This window comes from Mus caroli, chromosome 5, assembly GCF_900094665.2.
Source record: "Mus caroli chromosome 5, CAROLI_EIJ_v1.1, whole genome shotgun sequence".
In the NCBI taxonomy this organism is placed as follows: domain Eukaryota; kingdom Metazoa; phylum Chordata; class Mammalia; order Rodentia; family Muridae; genus Mus; species Mus caroli.
In genome coordinates, this window is record NC_034574.1 from 103437566 (window position 1) to 103443413 (window position 5848).

General features: G+C 44.2%; 1 long non-coding RNA gene across 1 annotated transcript in view; it reads left to right on the forward strand.

Moving 5' to 3' along the window:
• The window catches only part of LOC110293880, a 10840-nt gene extending 9405 nt beyond the window's left edge, over nucleotides 1-1435 (forward strand). Inside the window, exons 2-3 of the long non-coding RNA XR_002377879.1 lie at nucleotides 503-620; nucleotides 1059-1435. This is a non-coding gene — a long non-coding RNA (uncharacterized LOC110293880). The remainder of the gene's footprint in view (nucleotides 1-502; nucleotides 621-1058) is intronic.
• The last annotated feature ends 4413 nt before the right edge of the window (nucleotides 1436-5848 follow it).

The following is a 5848-nucleotide window of genomic DNA, read 5'->3' on the forward strand; positions in this document are numbered from 1 at the left end:
CAGAGGCAGGCGGATTTCTGAGTTCAAGGCCAGCCTGGTCTACAGAGTGAGTTCAAGGACAGCCAGGGCTATACAGAGAAACCCTGTCTCTGAGAGAGAGAGAGAGAGAGAGAGAGAGAGAGAGAGAGAGAGAGAGAGAGAGAGAGAGAAGCTTCAGACCTTCTCCCTGGTGCTTAGAGATGCAGAAATTCAGAATGCTTTTCAGTTTGGGGCTACTATCATGTCTGATATGTCCAGAAAGTATTCATGAGAATAAGGAGCCATGCATGTGTATGTGTGCAAGTACATTCACGTGTGTGCACACAGCATGTGGGTGCATGTACACATGCATGTGCATGTAGGCATGTGTGTGTGTATCATGCATGCTCATGAGCATGCATGTGTGCATATGCATGCATGTGTGTGTATACACAAATGTGTGGGCATGTACATGTGCATGCAGGCATGTGCGTGCATGTATATATCACCTCTCCCCATATCCCTTATACTTTCTTGTGTTCAGCTTTCACTGAAGAGACATCAGGCATCTAAGGATCGCTTGACACAGTGGAATACCAGGCACACAGTGGGAACCTTCTCCCAGTGGGTTGCTAACAGATGAAGAGCAGAAACAGGAATGGGTAAGGGAACCCTGAAGCAATGGGGTGTGTGACTAGCCTGGGCTGGACACCTTCTATTTTCTGAATATTTTTTCCATCAGATATTTTAACCATAAGCACCTTTAATTAGTTATGAAGCTATGCAAACCTGGGGTCTTACTTGGACTAGACAAGTGCTCTACAGCGGAGGTACACCTGTGGCTTCTCAGCTTCAGAGCATGTCTTCACAGACAAGAAAACTGAATGCTTGTTTGAGTCACTGGATAGTGAGGAATGGATGTGAGGCTGTGAGGTAGCACTGAGGGGGAGAAAACTATCTTTTAATTATAACATAGTATCTTTATCTGCTGTTGCTGTAACAAAACACTGGAGACAGAGTACTTCATGAGGAAACAGTTTATGTAGCTGGTAGTTCTGACGGCTCCAGAACATGGTGCTCACTCAATCCCTTTCTATTAGATCTTTCCTCTTAAAGTTCCTGCCACCTTAGATTGGAGACCAAGCCTGCAGAACGTGAAGCTTGGGAAGTCAGATCACGCTCCAAGAATGGTGTTGTATGAGGAAGATTCTGAGTGCTTGGGAGAAAACTCCAAGAAACCAGGACAAGAGATTTGTGATTTCAGTTTCTTCAAAGTCACAAAATTTTTCTTGGATTATGCTTTTGTGCCCCTCCCAGATGTAGCAGTTTACTTCCGATTATTCATCATAACTGGCTATTATTTGTTTATACACCTCTATGGAAAATCCGTGTGTGGCTTTGGCCTGGGGACTGTACACTTTACTCACTTGGCTCTGAGTAACCCTCAAAGTATAAATTGTCTGATGCTCTGAACAAAGTTTGAGACTTTTGCATGAGACTTCAATCCACCTCACTTATCAGTTCCATTCTCCCGGTTCTACTGCATGTAGAGAGGCGACCATGGTGGTGGTGGTGGGGACGCTCACGGAAACCATATCCAGACCCCACACTACTCAATATATACTGAGGAAGAGTATCAGGCAGGGCTCCTTGGCAGGAGTTGAAACAAGACCACAAAAGATTCATGAGCCCAGAGGACTTGCTTGCCCAGAGCAGACACAGGAGGCTGGGGCTCTCCAGAGGTATTCCTGAGCAGTGAGCCCCAGGGATGGAACAAGATGTCTGAATAGGCCAGATTCTGTCAGGCCTGACTAATGACTATGCCCAGACTATCCTCGGGAGATACTGCTGGCTTATTTTATAATGCCAAAGATTAAGTCTGTTGGGGAGATCTCCAATAGGGAGAACATGGGTCATTCTGTTTTCTAGTGTCCCCAACACAGGGCTGGATTGACAAACAGGCAGAGCCCAGGCCTCTGAGCATGCACATCCTGGCGATTCCAAAGAGGCTTATTTGGCTGACACAGCCTGTGCCGTAGCTGATAGAGGTGGGAACACTCATCCCACTTCAGGGAGAAGGAGACTGAAGCTGAGCAGATGTTCAAATGATGTTCAAGTGCCGCAGAAGTCAGCCTGGTGGGGACTTTTGCAGGAAAGTCCTTCACACAAGATGAATGTGCCAAGACTGCTTTGATCACATGTGGTAGAAGTCAGCCAAACACATCAGAGCAAGCCTTTCAGTTGTGCAGCTGCCTCAGGCACAGCTGCCACAGGCTAGGAGGCCTCATAAGAGCTCAGCTGTCTCCTGCTACTAGCTCCCCAGTCCAGCTTTCTGTTGCTAGGGAAGACATACCAGAAACCCCTTACCCACCTTCTACAGGACGCACAAAACTGACGGTAAAAGGGTACATCTGGTGTTTCTAAAAAAAGGCCACAAAGGGGCTGGAGAGATGGCTCAGTGGTTAAGAGCACCGACAGCTCTTCCGAAGGTCCTGAGTTCAAATCCCAGCAACCACATGGTGGCTCACAACCATCTGTAATGAGATCCAGTGCCCTCTTCTGGTGTGTCTGAAAGACAGCTACAGTGTACTTAGATATAATAATAAATCTTTAGGCTGGAGAGAACAGAGGTCCTGAATTCAAATTCCCAGCAACCACATGATGGCTCACAACCATCAGTACAGCAACAGTGTGCTCATATACATAAAGTAAATAAATAAAAACAAAAAACAAATCAAACAATGTCATACCCCTAAGCCTACCCAAGTAGCATCAACAACTTGAACCAAATATTAAAATATTTTTTTTAAAAAAAGGTCATGAAATAAGTCATATTGGCCTGGTTTGAGCCATGGGCTTCTCTGAAGCCAAGGGCTGTCAGGGTGGGGGTGGGGGCTATGTTAACAGGCTGTGATAGATGCATGGATCATTCTTGGAGCTTAGAGTTTGTTAATGTTACCTCCATTAATGGGTTTAGAGCAAGTGGATCCTCAAAGAAATCTTACAGTTCAAGAAGAGTGGAGTGGGGAGGTGGTGGTACACACCTTTAATACCAGCACCTGGGAGACAGAGGCAGGAGGAAGACTTCTAAGAGTTCCAGGATAGCTTGGTCTACACTGTGAAACCTTGTCTGAAAAAACAAAGAAAACAAAAACAAATAAACAAGGAAAAAAATAGAAGAAGGAAAAATGGTTGCTGGTTAGCCCAATAATAGAGGTGACCAAATAATAAAATACAAGAAATGCCGTGGTTATCCTTTCTCAGGTAGACACACAGGCAAAGCTGGGCACAGTGAGTGACCCACGTTTTACCAATAGCTTTGGAGATGTGGCAGCTGGACATTACTAACAATGGGTTCCAAGCCACCTATTCATGCCCCAGCTCTGACCTAAATGTACTTAAATGGACTGACAGTAATAGGCATATTGAGAGAACTCTTATGGAGCCAGAGGTACCCAAATCAACCTGAAGAAGAGAGACTTCGTTGTGTAGGTGTGATGATAATTATTATGATGATGGTGGTGGTGATGATGATGGTGATGACAGTGATGATGGTGGTGATGATGATGATGGTGGTGGTGGTGGTGACAGTGATGGTGATGGTGACAGTGATGATGACAGTGACGGTGATGAAAACCAGGCATGAGACATGCAGATTCCTGAGGCTTGCCAGTAATCTGGCCTAGTTGGTGAGCACCGGGTACAATGAGAGACCTCATCTCAAAATATAAGGTAGAGAATAATAGGGCAAAATACCCTAAAATATAAGGTAGAGAATAATAGGGCAAAATACCTTATGTTAGCCGGGCAGTGGTGGCACACACCTTTAATGCCAGTACTTGAGAGGCAGAGGCAGGCAGATTTCTGAATTCGAGGCCAGCCTGGTCTACAGAGTGAGTTCCAGGACAGCCAGGACTATATAGAGAAACCCTGTCTGGAAAAACAAAAAAAAAAAAAAAAAAAAAAAAAAAAAAAAAAAAAAAAACCAAAAAAACCCAAAAACTAATGTTGACCACGAGCCTCCTACATGTACACACACATACATATGCACACATATGTACATGATGCACCCAATGTACACACACCAAAACCTTGGCAGTTTCTGATAACTTGTGTTTTTGAAGAAGTATTGGTAGGCACAAGGTTTATCTACTGGGAACAACGGAAAGCTCTTTAGGTGACAAACCTAAAGGGACAGAAAGACTGATAGTGTGTGACCCTGCTACCCCATTCAGTGTGAGTTTCTAGATGACTGGCTAAGGCTTCAACCTCCAGCCGCTCTAAGCCCCTCAGATACACGTACCCATATTTCCAAAGCCTGGAGAATTCTGGGTCTTGGGCACTTTCTTGGAGAAGGCGGGTGGGAGTTATTGAGATGGTGAGAAGGACCCCAGTGGGGGAGAAACCCAGAGGAGTTGGGGTAAACAGGACCAGGATAGCTCTCTCTCTCAGGGCCTGGCTCTGTGGGGAATCTCAGCAGCCCTGCTGTGCAAAGTGTTTGATATTCAAATTAAAATCGTGCTTGTTTGGGAAAGCTCAGCTCCACAGAAGACTTTAATTGGTGCCCGTGGGAACATTTACACTTATGGAGAATTAATGAAAACTTTGTTGCTGCATTTAAGCGGAAATCTTGGGAGTTTCGCCACCAGCACCACACACTCCGGAGATCCCATTTCCATCTCTTCAAGGAGACAGTGAAGGAGACAGAGCCACAGGTGGTTCTCCGTGGCTCGGGCCTGTAGGGAGTAGATGCCCCTCTTTGGACCTTGGTCATGGAATTCTGATGCAGAACATGGATCCAAGAGGGAGCCTGGTGGGAGGAGGATGGAAGTGGAGATAAACAGCTGAATCTGTGGAGCTGGGCTCACACTCTGATCAACAGTAATGATGTCTGCATCCACAGAGGCCACTGGTGGCAAGTCGCTGTTATTCCTCTTTGCATGTGTTTATCCCAAACTTCTCACGTCAATCATCTCTTAAGAAAATGCCCATAGGCCAATCTGATGGAGGGAATTCCTCTACTGTGATTCCCTCTTCCCAAATGACTCTAGTTTGGGTCAAGCTGACAAACACTAACCCACACAGGTTATCTTCTGAAAAACATGAAATTGCATTGCCAAGCAATTTCACTGCTTTGTGAATATACCGTGTGTGTGTGTGTGTGTGTATGTAGACAAACTAAGATGGTTATGACATCATTAGGTGATTAATTATGTAATCGTGGGACCACTGCTGTGTATGTGATTTGCTGTTGACTGAAACATTTTTTTTGTACAATGCATGACTGAAACACACACAGAGACATGCTCATGACACAACATACTATATATGCATGCCAAGTCACACACAGAACATGCAAGCAAAAGTACACCTCCCTGCACACACACGCACACACACACACACACACACACACACACAAATGCACACATATAGCATGCATACATGAACACATAAACTGAGACACTATATACATGCAGGCACATATACAAATGAATATACATGCAGGTGCACACATATGCAAGCTTACCTATGCAAACTCATCTATGTAGGCACACAATGTTGAAATAAACATGTAGACACACAGTATATGCAAGACCACAGATGCAAGAATGTACACACAATGGTGCATACACATGATGTCATGCTCGTGCATATATACACACACTAAGTACACACATGAAAGAATATAATACAACCACTCAAATGAAGGAGTGCATTTATGTATATAGTGTTCCATTCATATATATGAATCATATTTATATATTAAAATATATTCATATACATGTATACATATACATATGTATACACATATATACATATGAACATATATACAGAGGCACACATGCAAGGACATTCATGCAGGAACTTATATACACAGGCAAATACATAA